At 36.0% G+C, this 19,882-nt stretch overlaps 1 protein-coding gene across 1 annotated transcript in view; it reads right to left on the bottom strand.

Annotated features, from left to right (window-relative positions):
• The window catches only part of VPS45 (vacuolar protein sorting 45 homolog), an 85,592-nt gene that overhangs the window by 12,464 nt on the left and 53,246 nt on the right, over positions 1 to 19,882 (bottom strand). The window lies entirely within an intron of this gene.

The following is a 19,882-nucleotide window of genomic DNA, read 5'->3' on the forward strand; positions in this document are numbered from 1 at the left end:
GAAAATCTTCAGGATCTTATATTAGGGAATAGAGTTTTAGATATGACACCAAAAACATGAACAATGAAAGAAAAAATAGATAAATTGGACTTAACAAAATTACTCTTGTGTATCAAAGGACATTATCAAGAAAGTGAAAAGACAGCCCACAGAATAAGAGAAAATAGCTGCAAATCACATATCTGGTAAAGAAGATTTACTATCTAGAATATATAAAGAACTCCTACATATCAACAAGAAGATAAACAACCCAGTTAAAAACTAGGCAAAGGACATTTCTCCAAAGAAAATATACAAATGGCCAATAAGCACATGAACAGATGTTCAACATCCTTAGCATTAGGGAAATGCAAATCAAAACCACAATGAGGTACCACTTTACACCTACTGGAATGCCTATTTTTAGCATTTTTTTTTCTTTTTTTTATTGTGAAAAATATATACAAAAAAAAGAAAAGGAAAAAGCAACTTTCAAAGTACACTCCAACAAGCTGCTACAGAACAGATTTCATAGTTTGGTATGTATTACCATGGAATGGCTATTATTTATAAAATGGAAAATAACAAGTGCTGATGAGATGCAGAGAAATAGGAACCCTTATACACTGCTGTAAAATGGTGCAACCACTGTGGAAAACAGTTTGGCTGTTCCTCAACAAGTTAAACGTAGAACTACCATATGACCTGGCAACTGACTTCTAGGTATATACCCCAAAGAGCTGAAAACAGGGACTCGAACAGCTATTTGTACATCAGTGTCTTCGGCAGCAGTGTTTACAATAAATAGCCAAAAGGTAGGAGCAACCCAAGGTTCCATGCAGACTAATGGAGAAACAAAATGTGGTATATGCACACAATGGAATATTATACAGGCCTAACAAGGGATGAAGTTCTCACACATGCTACAACACAGATGGACCTTGAAGATAAGATTTTGAGTGAAATAAATCAGGCAGAAAAGGACAATATTATATGATTTTACTAATATGAAATACCTACAATAATTAAATACATAGAAAGTAGATTACAGGTTAACAGGGATTGAAGAGGCAGGTTGGGGAGCTATTGCTGAATGGGCACAGAGTTTCTGTTTGGGGTGATAAAGTTTTGGTAAAGTTTGGTGGCATTAGTAGCATAATGTGAAAGTAATTAGTACCATTTGAGTTGTACACATCAAAGTGGCTAAAATGGGAACTTTTGCATTATATAATAATGTTAAACCAAACCAAAAAATGGAGGCACAAAAGTTTACATAATTTTCCTAAGGTCATACAAGTGAACACATGGCAACATGGATTTAAACAGAAGTCTACGTTCTTAATTGGTACAATGCCTCTTAAAAGACCAAAGGAGTGCCTTATAGATACCACGGGGTGACTTATAAATAGCAGGTCCAATTCAATCCCAAAAGTTCTAATGTTAAACCCAGTGAAAGAACCTATGTCCTGAGGATGCATCTTTCAATTGGGGAAGGAAATATGGTTTTGACAGAGTAATGAGAACTCAGGGTTATGCTGAGGAAAATCAACTAGATGCTTTACTATTTAAATAATTCCAGTGGCATCAAATTAATGATTCCTTTTGAAAATTTGCAGAACATTTAAATATTTTTTCAGATCATAAAAACAGAGAAATGTAGATGATGTTGAAAACAGAGAAGACAATGAGTCACTTTTGTCTTAGTGCACAGTTAGCATATTTGAGCTTTTCCTTCCATTACATTTGTTTTATAATTTAATTCAACAAATCCTGAAACACACACGCAAATACTGTATTGGATCTTACATACTACACAAAGGCATATTTTACAAACTTGTAAGAGAGAAGAACATTTTCTCAGAATTCCACATCCTGGCTGCAAGAAACAAAAACCCATTCAAACTAGCTTAAGGAACAGAAAATAGTTTACTGGATAAAATGAGGGGTCTATCCCAGAACCCAGATCCCAGAGGGAGATCATTTTTTCATAAGGGCCTGGAATCAGGAACTAGAAGGGTGCTTTGAAACTAGGAAGCAAATATTTGCAGGGTGCAAGCAGGGCTGGGGCCAGCTGACAGAAAAAAAGAGAGAGGATGCAAATAAACGAAATCAGAAATGGGGGGGGGGTCATTACCACAGACCCTGAAGAAATAAAAAAAATCATAAGAGGATACTATGAACCACAATACGCCAACAAACTAGACAACTTAGATGAAATGGACAAATTCCTGGAAACACATGAACAAGTTACACTGACTAAAGAGGAAATAGAAGATCTCAACAAACCAATCACAAGTAAAAGAGATTCTATCAATCATCAAAAATCTTACTACAAAGAAAAGCCCAGGGCCAGATGGCTTCAGTGGGGAATTTTATCAAACATTCCAAAAAGAACTGACACCAATCCTGCTCAAACCAAAACTGGGTAAAGATACTATAAGAAAGGAAAACTACAGACCAATCTCCCTAATAACGTAGATGCAAAAATTCTCAACAAAATACTAGCAAATTAAATCCAACAACACAGTAAAAGAATTATACACCATGACCAAGTGAGGTTTATACCAGGAATGCAAGGATGCATCAACACAAGAAAATCAATTAAAGTAAGACAACACATTGATAAATCAAATGCAAAAAATCAAATGATCTCAATTGATGCTGAAAAATCATTTGACAAAATTCAACATCCTTTTCTGATGAAAACACTTCAAAAGGTAGGAATCAAAGGTAACTTCCTCAACATGATAAAGGGCATATACGACAAACCCATAGCCAGCATCGTTCTCAATGGAGAGAAACTGAAAGCTTTTCCCCTAAGATTGGGAACAAGACAAGGATGCCCTCTGTCATACTACTATTACTCAGCATTGTACTAGAAGTTCTAATTAGAGCAATCAGGCAGGAAAAAGAAATAAAAGGCATCCAAATTGGAAAAGAAGAAGTAAAGCTTTTATTATTTGCAGATGACATGATATGATACTTGGAAAATCCTGAGAAATCTACAATAAAGCTACTTGAGCTAATAAACAAATTCAGCAAGGTGGCGGGATATAAAATCAATATGCAAAAATCAGTAATGTTTCTATACACAAGCAATGACCTAACTAAGGAGTCAATTAAGAAACCATTCCACTCAAAATAGCAACTAAAAGAATCAAGTAGATAGGAATGAACTTAACTAGGGATGTAAAGGACTTGTACACAGAAAACAAATAAAATTGCTAAAAGAAATCAAAGAAGATGCAAATAGGTGGAAAGACATTCCCTGCTCGTGGACAGGGAATGTTTGGGTAGAACTGACATCTTAACTACCCAAACTGATATAGAGATTCAATGCAGTACCAATAAAAATTCCAACAACCTACTTTGAAGACTTGGAAAAGCTAGTTATCAAATTAATTTGGAAGGGAAAGAGACCCTGAATAGCTAAAAGCATCTTAAAAAAGAAGAACGAAATGGGGGCATTTAATACTTCCTGATTTAAAAACTTAAAAAAGCCACAGTAGACAAAGTAGCATGGTATTGGCACAAAGATAGAAGTATTGACCCATGGAATCAAATTGAAAGTGCAAAAATAGACTACCAATGTGCAACAGGACTGGACACAAAAACTCAGAAATGGACAGCACAATACTACCTAACTGTAATATAATTATGTTAAAACACTGAATGAAGCTGCATGCAAGAATGATAGAGGGAGGAGGGCTGGGGACATAAATGAAATCAGAAAGAAAGATAGATGTTAAAGATTGAGATGGTATAATCTAGGAATGCCTAGAGTGTATAATAATAGTGAAATGTACAATGTACAAATTTTAAAAATGTTTTTGCATGAGGAAGAATAAAGGAATGTCATTATTGCAGGGTGCTGAAAATAGATGTAATTAATATTTTAAAATGTCACCTAATGTGTGAGACTGAAGCAAAAAATGTTTATTTGTTACAAAATTTATATTTTGACTAGAGCATTTCCTAATATAACTTATGTAGATAGTTTGATTGAACATTATAAGTACTTGGAATCTCAGGTAGGACATGAGATTTTGTTGGTTTGTCCAGAGTGATGCCCTGATGAATCCCAGAGTGATTTGATCAGTGACTGGAAAAGTATTTGCAAGCCCCTTTCGGGGAATGGTGAGAGCAGGGAGAAATTCAACTTCCCCAAGTCAAATTCTTGATATTCTCACAAGCAGTGTGGACAACCAAAGCTATAGGCTGAGCCCCCAGTCTTGGGGTTTGTTCATATGAAACTTAACCCCACAAAGAATAGGTCAAGTCTACTTAAAATTTAGGCCTAAGAGTCGCCCCCAAGAGAGCCTCTTTTGTTGCTCAGATGTGGCCTCTCTCTCCAGTCAACACGATGAGCAGTCTCACCAGCCTCCCCTTGTCTACGTGGGACATGACTCCCAGGGGTGTGGACCTTCCTGGCAACGTGGGACAGAGATCCTGGAATGAGCTGAGACTCAGCATCAAGGGATTGAGAGAACCTTCTCGACCAGGACGGGGAGGAGTGAAATGAGGCTGGGTGTCGATGGCTGAGAGATTCCGAACAGAGTCGAGGGGTTGTCCTGGAGGTTATTCTTGCGCATTAAGTAGATACCACCTTGTTGTTCAAGATGTAGTGGAGAGGCTGGAGGGAACTGCCTGAGACTGTGGAGCTGTGTTCCAGTAGCCATGTTTCTTGATGACTGAACAGTGATACAGCTTTCACAATGTGACTCTGTGATTGTGAAAACCTTGTGTCTGGTGCTTCTTTTATCTACCATATCAACAGATGAGTAGAACAAATGGAATAAATATAAATAATAGGGGGAACAAATATTAAAATAAATTTAGTTTGAAATGCTAGTGATAAATGAAGGTGAGGGGTAAGGGGTATGGTATGTATAATCTTTTTTTTTCTGTTATTTTATTTCTTTTTCTGTTGTCTTTTTATTTCTTTTTCTAGATCGATGCAAATGTTCTAAGAAATGATGAATATGCAACTATGTGATGATATTAAGAATTACTCATTATATATGTAGAATGGAATGATATGTTAATGTTTTTGTTTGTTGTTAATTTTTTTAAAATTAATAAATAAAAAATAGGGGGAACAAAGGTTAAAATATACTGGGTAGATGGAAATGCTATGGTCAATAGAGGGAGAAGTAAGGGGTATGGTATGTATGAGTTTTTTCTTTTTGATTCTTTTTCTGGAGTGATGTAAATGTTCTGAAGGATGATGATGGTGATGAATATACTAGTATGTGATGATACTGTGAGCCACTGATTGTACACCATGTATAGAATGTTTGTTAAGAATGTTCGTGTTTGTATGTTGTTATAGTTTGTCAATTAAAATATAAAAATAGAGAAAAAAAATAGACTACCAAATCTACAGTCAACTGATCTTCGACAAGGCCCCCAAATCCACCAAACTGGGACAAAATAGTCTTTTTAATAAATGGGCATGGAAGAACTGGATGTCAATAGCCAAAGGAATGAAAGAGGATCCTTACCTTACACCCTATACAAAAATTAGCTCAAAGTGGATCGAACATCTAAATATAAGAACCAGTATCACAAAGCTCCTAGAAAAAATGTAGGGAAACAACTTCAAGACATAGTAATAGGAGGTAGCTTCCTAAACTTTACACCTACAGCACAAGCAACAAAAGAAAAATCAGATAAATGGAAACCCCTCAAAATCAAATGCTTTTATGCCTCAAAAGTTTTTGTCAAAAAGGTGAAGGGGCAGCCAACTCAATGGGAGGAAATATTTGGAACTCACACTTGGATAAAGATTTGATATCCTGCACACGTGAAGAAATCATACAACTCAACAACAAAAGAACAAACAACCCAGTTATAAAATGGGCCAAAAATATGAATAGGCATTTTTCTGAAGAGTAAATACAGGCAGCTAAAAAGCACATGAAGAGATGCTCATTTTCATTAGCTATCAGGGAAATGCATATCAAGACTACAATAAGGTATCACCTCACACCTATAAAAATAGTTGCTATCAAACAAAAAGGAAACTACAAATGTTGGAGAGGATGCAAAGAAATTAGGATACTTATGCACTGCTGGTGGGAATGTATAATGGTACAGCCGCTATGGAAGATGGTTTGGTGGTTCCTTAGGAAACTATGTATCGAGTTGCTCTATGACCGTGCAATACCACTACTCGGTATATACCCAGGAGAGTTGAAAGAAGTGACACAGACATTTGCACACCGATGTTCATAGCAGCATTATTCACAATTGCCAAAAGATGGAAACAATCCAAGTACCCATCAACAGACGAGTGGATTAACAAAATGTGGTATATACATACGATGGACTATTATGCAGCAGTAAGATGAAATGATGTTCTGAAGCACATGACAAGATGGATGAACCTTGAGGACATAATGCTGAGTGAAATAAGCCAGACACAAAAGGATAGATACTGTATGACTCCACTTTTATGACCACAGTAAAGGTAAAATCAGAGGCTTGTAATACAGAATATAGGAGACCCAGAGATACAAAGAAGCTAAAGATGGATGAATGGTTAGCTACTGAGGTTGAACTTAAATGTAAGGGAATAGATAGAAGTGAAGGCGGTTCACTAGTGGATCTATAAGTAATATTACCATATTGAAGGTGAACATAATTAGAAGGAGTTGTATAGACCCATGTGTCCCACTCATTAACACTACAAATACTCTTGAAAGAATTACTGCAAAGGTATGAATCTTGGACAAAAAGTGCCTAAGTTTGGGGTATAGGGGAAAAACTGCTATTGTGTGCTCTGGGCTCTATTTAACCGGAAAACATCAACAGTACCCGAGCAACACCAGGAGTAAATAATGGGAGGGAAGGAAAGCGTTAAGGAGAGGTTTAGATTTTCTATTTGGTGTGTTTATTGGTCATCTTTCTCTTGGAAACAATGAAATTATCTGAAATTGAGAGTGTTGATGAACTATGGACTTTGGACATTATACATATTGCCCAATGAAGGAAGGTGGCTGGAGGATGCACTGACTGAGAGGTAGATTGGTGAACGATGGTGTATACACAGGATTGAATATTGTGCTGCTACAAGAGGGAACAAAGTTTTGAGGCATGCAATATTTTGAATGAACCTGTGGGACATTTGATGAGGCAAAATAAGCCAGAAGCAAAACAGCAAATATTGTATGGTCTCATTTAGAAAATACTTGTAAGAAAACAGGGGTCTAGACTGTAAGCTCTTACAGCAGACACATTTAGTCTGGAGTGGTAATTATTTCTGGATTTTGAGAGGCTGTTATAAATATATATATATAACCTGGTATTTAGAGATAAGAATGAAGCTGATCAGGTTGGGATTAAGGTAACTCAGAATACAGGGGTAAGGAAGACACTGTCTATAATTTAGAACCTCATCTACTCTTTGAGACCAAAGCAAGAAAAGTTTATTTTGTCCAGAACCTAAATTTTCTGTAGCTCATAATCTAACTCAACCTGTCTGGATAGATCATTTAACCAATCCATACACAGGGAGTCCAGAATAAGAATGAGGACCTTTAATCCTGTATAGCTTAATGTAATGCCTGGATACACTCCAGAGTATATTAAGCAGATAACAAAAAAGTATTGACAATGCAGGAGACCTGGGTTCGATTCCCAGACCATGCACCACTCCCCTCAAAAAAAAAAAAAAAAAGTATTGGCAAAGTCCCTTGAGGGATGGGAAGAAAATTATGGAACTATTAAACTCTACCACTGGGGAAACCCCTGATACTGTGTCAAACATCAGAGACACCCAAATCTATAGGCCAAGCCCTTGATCTTGAGGCTTACTCTTATGAAGCTTATGTATGTAGCAGAGAAGCTTAGCCTACCTATAGGTATGCCTAAGAGTTACTTCTTGAGGACCTCTTTTGTTGCTCAGAGGCGGCTTCACTCTCTAAACCCAACTCTGCAAGTGAAATCATTGCCCTCCCTGCTATGTGGGGGATATGACATCCAGGGGTGAAAGTCTCCCCGGCGGTGTGGGAGATGACTCCCAAAGATGAGTCTGGCCCTGGCACCATGGGATCAACAATGCCATCCTGATCAAGAGGGGGAAAAGAAGTATAACAAATAAGGTGTCAGTGTCTGAAAGAGTTCAAATAGAGTCAAGAGGCTACTCTGGAGGTTGCTCTTACGCAAGCTTCAGTTAGACACTGCTACCTATCATAACCTGCCAAACCCCAATCAAAACCATTCCTGCCAATCCTAAAGAATATCTAGGGCAGTATATAAGATTCTACAAAGTTTCCATGTACTAGGGTAACTTTCCAGAAACCTACAACCTCCAGATGGATCCCCAGACCAGATAAGTCCTGATATGCAGAGGGGCCAGCCTCTCCAGAACATCAACTAGTTCCATCCCCCTATCCCATACTATCAACAACCTCTTCCAATGTGAAAAAGTTAGAATGGGCATAGTCCAAATACCCCTAAAGAGTGGGAGAAAGATCAAAGGTGATGGTGGAGTTATACAGAGAAGGCAGTGTTTAACAAACGAGTATGATTACTGAATTATTATATTGATATTTCTTTTATTCTCCAGTATCTTAGAGCAGCTAGAAGCAAAAACCTAAAATTGTGGAATTGTAACCCATACCAAATTCTGAAATCTGTTCTATAATTAATTGTTGTGATGTGCTTTGAGATTCTTTTTTTTATTATGTTATATTTCACAAACACAAAAAAAGTTGATTGAGATGATAAATGCACATCTAATTGTGAACCACTGATTATACACTTTGGATGATTACATTGTATGTGAATATATAAAAATAAAAATAAAAATATAAAGGTCAAAGGAGAAGGTGGAGTTATAAAAGAGAAGAAAGGATTTAACAAATGAGTATGACTCCTAAACCATTATATTGCTATTTCTTTTAGTCTCCAGGATCTGGAGCAGCCAGAAGGAAAAACCTAAAATTGTGGAACTGTAACCCATACCAAACTCTGAAATCTGTTCTATAACTAACTGTTGTGGTGTGCTTTTAAATTTATTGCTTTTTTGCATATATGTTAATTTTCACAATAAAAAAAATACGTGCACATATTCACGTAGAAAACCTAAAAGGTTATGTTAAGACATTGATAATATTCCTTAGACGATAGCATTATGGATATTTTTATCCATATTTTTATCATCTCATTTTTGCTTAGGAATATTTAATTTTTTTCCTACAAAGATTAGGCATTTATTTTGTAGTGAAAAAATAAACTACAATATTAATTTTAAAATTGTATGCCCCAGTGTATAAATAAATTGGAATTAGGAGACCCACCTAGATTTGAATCCTGGGTTAAATTCAGCTTTTTCCCCCCTAAACATATCTTATTTAAGTTATTCATTCATAAATCTATTTTCCCACTTGATACTGAGGTCCTTAAAGATACAGAACATGTTTTTATGTATCTCTAGCACCTTGCACAGAAACGTGGACATAATCAGCAATCAAATGCGTGTGAATGACAGGCGATCCACTCTTGCAATGGTGTCTAACACCTGGTCACAGGAAGAAAGTAAACTCCCAAAGAAAATCTCTACAAAGATGATGATGGGTCCACCTGCTTTAAAACTGATCCTGAAACGTCCATTAGTAACGAGTGCCCTCTGCATTCCTCTCCCTTTGAAATGCAAATTCTGTCACAGTATCCTAATTTTTCTGTAAATAATTCAGAGATCGAACCAACTCCTGGTTACGGGAGAAGGTCCAAGTTTCTAGTGTTACTTGTTTAGGTAGAAATCTATAAAGTACTTGTTGATAATATGAATCTGCCTATACCCAACTTCAAATTTATTTACAGAAATTCAAAACGCCAACTGTTTTTCAAACTCTAAACTGTACTCTACAAAAAGCATTAAGGTCACTTACTTTCTCTGTCAGAGTTAAGCAACATTTAGGAACTATCTCAGGTAGCCATTAAATTAACAGCTGTCACTAATTATTCAAATTAATCATTCTTATTCAAAGAGCAGCATTGTCTCAAATCTCATTCTTCATTATCTTTGGAGGACAAAAAATCTTAAAACAAAATTAAATTAATCCCCACTTTTGTATTTTTTTTCCTGCTTCGGTTTACAATATTCCTTGGTAGGCAGAAAGCTTCACATATTGTCCATTTGGTAAAAACATGTCTTGCCTACCTTTTGCCATAAATGATATTTATAAACAAGGAATTAAAAAAAATAGCTAAATAAATCTTCCTAAAATATTATTTCAACTGAGTGCTTAGGTGCCCAAACTGGAAACAGATTGTTTGGGTTCAATTCCAGCTTTACCACTTATTACCTCCGTGACTTGGGGAATGCTACTTACTCTCTTAATGTCCCAATTTCTTCATTTGAAAAATGGAGTTGATGATAATAGAATCTACCTCACTGGACTGTTATGAGAATTAAACAAAATTAAATGAATACAGCAGCACTATCTAAGAGAAATATAATGTAAGCCACAAATGTGAGCTGTTTATATAATTTTAAATGTTCTAGTAGACACATTAAAAAAGTATATAAAAAAAGAAAGACAGTGTATTTTATTTTAACCCACATCCAAAATATTATCATCTCAATATGAGACATTTTACCTTTTTTTTCTTTTTGGTACTAAGTCTTAGTACACTTACAGCATACCTCAAACTAGATTAGCCACATCTCAGGGTTTAGTAGCTACATGTGGATAGTGGCTGCCTTTCTAGACAGGGCAGGTATAAAACAGTGTCTCGCACATAGTATGTGCTAACTAAATTTTAGTTCTTAGTATAATCATTACCCCTCTTAGGAACTGCTATAGACCAGTATTTTCCAAAGTGTCTTGACTCAGAACACCAGCTGATATCAGGTTGTTTTGGGCATACATTAAATAACACTGAATTATGCAGTGAGAAAACCATTCCTTTTAAAATTATCTTTATATCTTTCTGATTATATCAAGGAAAAGTGTCAGTTTGGTGTTACAGTGTTTTTTTGGTTTTTTTTTTTTTTTTAACTTTTTTACTTTGAAGTAATTTCAAACTTACAGGACATTTGCAGAAATAATACCAACCCCATACAGAAAACCCGGATATACATGCTGCCCCCGATTACCCCTGCCCTGACTCAGATCCACCAATTTTAACATTCTGCCATCTTTGCCTGCCCTCCCTCCGTCCCTTCTTTCTCTTCTTTCCTTCCTTCTTCCTTTCTATCTTTTAAACATTTGAGAGCAGGTTGCAGACATCATACTCGTTGATCACATAATACTTATATGTCTATTTCCTATAAACAAGGATGTTCACTTACACAGAATCACCTAAAGTACAGTTATCAAGTTCAAAAAATTTAGCACTGATATAAAGCTTACATTCTGTATTCCAATTTTCATGTCCTTCTGAGACTTTTCTCCAACATTCTTAGATCCCATCCAGTATCATACATTGCCTTTGTCATTCGCTCTTAAAATAGTCACTGATTTTAAGGATATTTATAGTTTGATGAGTTTGACAACATACAGGGTTGTGCAGCCACCACTTCAATCAAGATATAAAACACTGCCATCACTTGAGCAAGGGCTTTTTTAAAAACATGAAACAAAACTCAACAAGAACTATGAAGCCAACCCCATACCTTTGAATGTATAATGCCAAATTGTATTGCAGAAAAGTTATACCAATTTATACTTCTACTAGCCATGTTTGAGCCTGCCTCACTGTACATTTATCTTAAGGAAATAATCAGAGATGGGTACAAGGGTTTGTCAATATACTTGATGTTTATTGCAGCATTATTTATATCAAACAAAAAATTATAAATCTAAGTGTAATCGTTGAATAAAGATACATCCTTAAAATTGAAATTTTGTAGCCATTAAAATATTTTAAAGAATTTTTAATAACATAGAAAAATATTTGCAATATAATTAAAAGTTAGGAAAATGGCTATAAAACCATATAACCAGTGTAACCCTAACCATGTCAAAATCAAAATTAAAATAACAAAATTGAAAAAAACTATAGAAAAAGAAAAAATATTAGAAGGAAATATACCAAAATATTAACAGTGGTTAGTCGAGTTGTAGTATTATGAATGATTTTTACTTTTACAGTTAATATTTTTTCATAATGGAAAGACTACTTGGAAAAAAAGTCTATTATTCCTCATCTATGTGCTAGCACGACTATCTGTCTTTGCCAGTTAGAGGGAAAACCATTGAAAAGTGGGACTGTTAAATGATTTTGCAGGCTTATGGCTAAGGAGGATATAATTGAATCCAGTAGTAGTACTGAGATCCTACTCTCTACAGTAATTATCATTTGAAAGGGAATCTAGTAGTGAGAGAGCAGGTGACCTACAAGGATATAGATATCTCCTTACCAAAAGTTAAGAAGTGCTGAACTGTCAGTGCTGGAGACTATGTGCCAGTTTCATTGACAGTTCAAGGTGCTCAAGCAGCTGCAACGCTGCTGGTTAATACATACACATAGCTCCCTCGGTTCCCTCCACTTCTCTGCCAGTCACAGAGGGATCTCTTCTATTAGGAGATCAGTTCCATCTATGTGGATCTGGTTCTTGACCTCTCAGCATACACAACCAACAAAAAAGTGACGCAAAAGTGTCAACTGCTGCCAGCACGAACTAGAGAACTCTTCAATATTGACTGACTTGTGAAGCGATAAGATAGGCCCAGCTCAAAACCTAAATCAAGATGCTCATTTATTTGCAAGGCAGAATCATAATATCTATCTATTGTAGATGAATAAATAATGAGTATATCTTATTTAAATACATCTAAAATTTACGATTTTAGAATAAACACATAATCATCTTGGCGGATGAGTCTCTTATTTCGTATTATCTTCTACAGCAGGGTGAATCTTTCAAAACCTGTCTCAGATGTCATGTCCCCGCTCAAAACCCTACCAGGCTTTCCAACTTAGTGAAAATCAATCCTCACAGCGGTCTGCGGGCCCCTCCAGGACCAGTGCCTGGATATCTCTCTGACTGCCTCTCCTACCACGCTCCCTCTTGCTCATCCACCCCAGACTCATCGGCTTTCCTGAACATGCCGCACGCTCCTGCAGCAGGACCACAGCATGGCTGTGCCTGGGCTAGGTGTCTGGCTCACTTCCTTACCTCCTTCAAGTCTTTGTTCAAATCTCTTCTCAAAGAGGCCTTTGGTGACCACCATATTGCGCAGAGTGATTTACCCTCGCTGTCCCTCTGTGCTACCAATCGCCCTTTACTCTGCTTTACTTTTTTCCTCATAGGATTTATCACCTTCTGATTTGCTAAAAAATTTACTTGCTCATTAAGTTTACTGTTTATTTCTGACTCCTCGTGCATTAAAATGTAAGCTCCATGAGAGATAGAACCTTGTTTTACTCATGGAGGTATCTCAATGCTCAGTAAATATTACTGAAAGTGAATGAACTGTTGATTTTATGCTGCTATCATTTGTTCAATAAATATTTACCTATTCTAGGACTTATAATTAGGGCAATGTTTTCTGACTGTTCCACATGGATGCTGGTGAAAATATCTATGGTACTGTAGCAACAACTCATATCTTACATAATCCCAAGAAGTTGAAACCTGACATTTTCCCTCCTAACTGAGGATATATTAGGCCCTTCTGACTAGCCATAAGAGTACAGAGGGAAGCTGTAAGGGAAGAAAAGTAATTCGCAAGAAGGACAAGCACCAAGACGAGATGAAAGCCTGCACGCTGTAAACCTGCAGGGCCCTAGAGGCCTAATGGACTCACTGCTTAGAGCAGCACCTGCAGGCTTCAGGGCACTGTCGAAATCCATTACCCAGATCTTTTCCATGGCAGGTACCAGCCTTCAAAAAAGCACAAAAATTATACCTTTAAAGAGGTCTCTCTGATAAGTTACTGTCTTTTATTTCTTTGTTTTCATTATAAAAAAGAGAAGGGGAAGTAAGACAAAATTCATATTAAACTTCATATGACTATGGAGAAAGAAGAAAACATTGACTGCTTCTCTTTACTCAGAAGACAATTTATTAAGAATGTTAAGGAGATAATTAGCTTCTGTAAAGTTCCTTCACATCTTAGCAGCAAATATACACCTTTTATTTTAAATGGTGTTTAAATCTAAACAAAGAAAATCACAATTATGCCTAGCACAGCAGACCATTTAGAAACAAATCATATAGCTACAGAAGATCTACATATCTAAAGCTCTACTTCAATGTGACCAGTGCCTGAATCACTGAAAAACAAAATATAACAAAACAAAACTTTCACAAAAAACCGTTTTAAAGAAATGAGGTACTTAAGAAGGACCTGTTTAAATTCTAACTTTGAATGGCAAGTTGAATTTAAGATTCAAATATGTATTATTTCCTTTTAAAATTGAAGGGACAAATAAGGGGTGCAAGGGCAGTTTAGTGGTAGAATTCTCGCCTGCCATGCGGGAGACCTGGGTTCAATTTCGGGTTCACGCACTTTCCATAAAACGAACAAACAAACAAAAATTCAACAAATGGTGCTACAATAATGGAATATTCATATGGAAAAATAATAAAATATAATCCTGCCACACAGCATACCAAAAAAAAAAAATTTAAGGGACATACATCATCAGGGTGCTAAGCTTAAGGTAGAAGAAGTTTATACATACATAGTCCCTAATCTCTCAATAAATGTTACATTCATTTATGGAAATACGCTAGGGAGAGAAGGAAAGAATTGTTTCTATTATTTATATAATATTTGTTAGTTTTATCTACAACTAAGATTTTGTTTAAATTTATAGTAAAGGCGAGCTGGATGAACTTCAGAAATGGAGGGTATCCCAGGATGAAGGTTGTTGAAACTGCTACTGATGACTGACACAAGTAATTTTCTAGGATGCAAGAGACTACTTAAGACCCATCTATCCATTTCATAGACAACTTTGACCAAAATCATAAACTAGTAAGTGGTGGTACTAGGATTTGACTGAAGAATAAATCTGTGGTAATCTCAGATTCTAATTAAGAGTTGTAAAGATCATAGGAAACCAAGTGACTTGTAGCCTTCAAATATCCAACAGGCATTTCTTACCCTGGAAGACAGTAGCTTCTAAATCAGCACATTGTGTTCACAGCTACAAGATATGATTTCTTTCCTGTCTATAAGATAGCCACTAATCTAAATTCTTGTGGGACAGCCCATGTATTTTTTACATGGTTGGAAATAAAGGAGGGCACGTATCATGGCACATCAAAAAGTACACTCTGCTTCCTAACCTCTGTAGTCTCTCAGCATTTATATTTCTGTGCCATACAGCTCTTGTGATCAAGGCTGTATCTTTGTCACTCATTCCTTTGGACTTTTAAGAAATAATTCATTTATTACATAGGAAATTGTACCATAAGACCTCCCACAAAAATTAAACTCTAAAGATTCACAGAAACAAATTACTCAACATCCCCCGCTTCCCCCACCTTGCCCGCCCTATCAAGGTTTTCATTGCTAGCTCATAGCAGCCCTATTATATCCAGGTACACAAACTGTGATTTTTAAAAAATATTAACCTTTCCACTTACTAAGAGTCTAGTGTTCCAATATGTGACAAACTAGAATTGTGAACTTAGTATGCTACTAATACCCAAGGAAGCCCAATTTCATCATTAACATTGAGCCTTTTCACTAAAAGGTGAAAACATTTGTGTTGCTTTCAATTTCTTAGGCATTTACAGTAATTGGTGTCTGAAACATAAATTTCACTGTCTTCTTATCAATAGTGATAAGGTTCACTATATACTAAGTGGATAAAGGCTACAGATTTATAAAAGTAAATTTTAAAACCTGGTTTTGGATCATTTATATATTGCAAACATTGATTGATTTTTTTTTTTCCAAATTGGCAATTACCAAAGAAACTCCCAATTCCTAAAAGTTTCATTGGCTAGGAGTCAGTCAACAATCCTGTCCAAGATTTTATTGACCCTTGTACTGATATGATATCTGCTCAAACAGAATGTTCCCACACTGCTTAGCAAGGTCAAACAAAGAGACACCAAAGCTGGAGACAGTTGGAAGGATCAACCTAAAGCTTTTGTATGGCTTACTTACCCTTTTGTGTTTGGTTACCAGTACAAAATTTTCTTGATCAGAGCAGTTGTAGATTTATAGAAAAATCATGTAGGAAGTAAAGAGTTCCCTCTTGGGTGGGCCACGGTGGCTCAGCAGGTAAAAGTGCTTGCCTGCCATGCCCAAGGACCTGGGTTCGATTCTTGGTGCCTGCCCATGTTAAAAAAAAAAAAAAAAAAAAAAAAAAGAGTCCCCTCTTACCTGCACGGTTTTCCTTTTTTTTTTTTTTAATTTATTAATTAAAAAAATAAAGAAAAAATAAAACAACATACATAATCACTAATTTACAATATCATCACTTAGTTGCATATTCATCATTTCTTAGAACATTTGCATTAATTCAGAAAAAGAAATAAAAAGACAATAGAAAAAGAAATAAAACGAACACAGGAAAGAAAAAAAAAAAGCATTGTACCTACCATACCCCTTACCCCTTGCTTTCATGGTTTTCCTTATTCTCAACATTTGTTAAAATTGGTGAAACAATATTATTATAATTATATTGTCCATAGTTAGAGTTCACTCTTTATGCTGTATAGCTCTAAGTAAACGTCTTTATTTTTTTATTCTAATAACATACATACAACCTAAAATTTTCCATTTTGACCATTTTCACATTGTGCTGGTTTCAAAGTATTATGCACCCCAAGAAAAGTCATGTTTTAATCTTAATCTTGAAGTCTTTTGGGGGCAGCCATTTGTCTTAATCCTGAATAAATATTGCAGTGCCGCGGAGATGTGACTTGCACAATTGTGGGTGTGACCTTTGATTAGGTGGAGACGCACCCATTCTAAGGATGTTTTGATTAGTTTACTGGAATCCTTTAAAAGAGGAAACATTTGGAAAGAGAGCCAGAAGCAAAGCCTCAGAGCCAACAGAAACTTCACAGCAGAGCTGACACAGATGTGGACATGTAGAGAACGGAGACACAGATGTTTGGAGATGCTTGGAGCCCAGCAGACATCACCATGAGATGTTAAGCAAGCCAAAACCTGGAGACAGCCACGGGAAGCCAAGAGATGAAAGACAGCCCCGAAGAAGCAAAGTGAGGAACCCCCACAGGAACAGAAGCTGAAAGAAATGGAGCCCAGGAGTAAGAGACCAGCAGATGCCAGCCACGTGACTACCCAGCTGACAGAGGTGCTCCTGACGCATCAGCCTTCCTTGAGTGAAGGTAACCTTTTATTGGTGCCTTAATTTGGATACTTTCACCTCCTTAGAACTGTAAACTTGTAACTTATTAAATTCCCCTTTATAAAAGCCATTCCATTTCTGGTATATTGTATTCTGGCAGCTAGCAAACTAACACATGCATACAATTCAGGTGGTGTTCAATTTTTCTTGATACTGTGCTACCATCAACACTATCTATTACCAAATCTTTTCCATCACCCCAAAGAGAAACTCTCTATGAATTAAGTATTCTGACTTCCCTTCTTAATTTTACATAAAAGATTATTTGCTCAGGAACTGGGACAATAATTTAAGGAAAAATTAATTTTAGAAATTTAGTTTTTTAATGTTTTTCTTTAAAAAAATTTTATTTTGAAATAACTTCAAACTTACAGGACAGTTACAAAAATAATAGAAATTTCATACAGAAAACTCTAACATACTCCTCACCCAGATCCACAAACTTCTAACATTTTACCACATTTGCTGTGCCATCCCTTCCTCCCTTCCCTCCCTGCTGGAATGCAGTATACCAGAAACGGAACTGCTTTTAAAAAGGGAATTTATCAAGTTACAAGTTTACAGTTCCAAGGCCGTGAAAACGTTCAAATTAAGGCACCAACAAGAGTTACCTTCACTCAAGAAAGGCTGATGCCATCCAGAACACCTCTGTCAGTTAGGAAGGCATGTGGCTGGCGACTGCTAGGGTTTTTGCTTCTGGACACCTCTGCCAGCTGGAAAGGCACATGGCAACTTCTGCTAGCTTTCTCTTCATTTCATAAGGATTCCCCCAAGGGCATTTTCTTTATGCACATGGAAAGGTCTCTGGCTCTGTGGGCTGTCAACACTGAAGCCTTTTTCCAAATTGGTTCCCTCTTAAGGGGCTCCAGTAAGGAATCTCAACCTTGAATGCATAGAGACATCTCCACGGAAACCATCTAATCAAAAGTTACCACCCACAATTGAATGGGTTACATCTCCATGGAAACAATAAAAAAAAAAATCCTACTGAATGAGGATTAAAGAACATGGCTTTTCTGGTGTATACAACAGTTTCAAATTGGCACATCTATCTAGTCATCTATTTTCCTTTTATTCTTAAACTTTTTATACTGAAATAATTTCAAACTTTCAAGATAGGTGCAAAAATAACAAAAAACTCATGGAGAGAACTCCAACATACCCACCCACCCCCAACCAGGTGTCCAGATCCACCAATTTTAACATTTTGCCATAATTGCCACTTCTTCTCTCCCTCCTTCCCTTCCTATGTTCTGAACATTTGAGAGCAGGTTGCAGACATCATATTCCTTGGACACATAATATTTCCAAGTACACTAATTTAGTAAGAATAAAGATATTCACTTACATAACCACCTTAAGTACAGCTATCAAGTTCAAGAAATTTAATATTGGTATAAAGCTTACAGTCTATATTCCATTTTTTTCATATATCACCATAATGACCTTTGGGCTTTTTCTCCTTCATTATTAGATCCAGTTCAGGATCATGTATTTCATTTAATTGTCATTTTCTCTCTTTTTTTAAATAGTAGAAACATATACAACATAAACTTTCCCATCTGAAATCACTACGAAGCATTCCATGCAGTGGGATTAATCACATTCAAAACGTAGTGCTCCCCTACCACCATCCATTACCAAACTGGGTTGCTTCCATCATTTGGCTATTAAATAATGCTGCTCTGGACACTGGTATAAAAATATCTGCCAGGTAATATGGTAGCTCTTACTTAATGTTCTGAAAATTGCCAAACTATTTTCTACATTAAGCTGCAACATTTTATATTCCCATCAACAATGTATGAAGGTACCCATTTCTCTGCATCCACGCCAACACTTGTAATTTCCATTCTTTAATAATAGCCATTCTAGTGGGTGTGAGGTTGATATTTCATTGTAGTATTGATTTATATTTTCCTAATGATTAATGATGTTGAACATCTTTTCATGTATTTATTGGCCATTTGTGCATCTTCTTTGGAGAAATTTGTACCGAGGATCTTTGACCATTTTTAAATTGGGCTGTCTTTTTGTTGCTGAACTGCAGGAATTCTTTATTTATTCTGTACATTAAACCTTTATCAGATATAGGATATTCAAGTATTTTCTCCCAATTCGTGGGTAGTCTCTTATGTACTTGACAATGTTCTTTTGTGCACAAAAGTTTTTAATTTTGATGAAGTCTAATTTATCTATTTTTTCTTTTGTTGCTTGTGCTTTTGGTGTAAAGTAAGAATCCATTGCCTAATATAGGTCCTGAAGATATATCTATATGTTTTTACTAAGATTTTTATAGTTTTGGCTCCAGTTTTATAGATGCTACAGTTCTTAGGCACTGGTCATGGAGGTACAAATACTCAGTGGAAAATATTAACTCTCAGAAGGATCTTTCAAGGGTTAATTAATCTTTTAAATTCTGATATTAAAGCTTACTGAAAAGCATATGACTTATGTAAGCACACATGAGAGAATTCATTTATAACAAGAAAATAAAATCCTATCTATCATCAAGTAACAAACTTTTTAATCCCTAAATGATTAAATATTATTTAGAGAGCAGTACAGTGTCAGGCATTCAAGTAACACTTATGAAGGAAATGCATAG

Source organism: Tamandua tetradactyla, chromosome 4 (genome assembly GCF_023851605.1).
Source record: "Tamandua tetradactyla isolate mTamTet1 chromosome 4, mTamTet1.pri, whole genome shotgun sequence".
Classification (NCBI taxonomy): domain Eukaryota; kingdom Metazoa; phylum Chordata; class Mammalia; order Pilosa; family Myrmecophagidae; genus Tamandua; species Tamandua tetradactyla.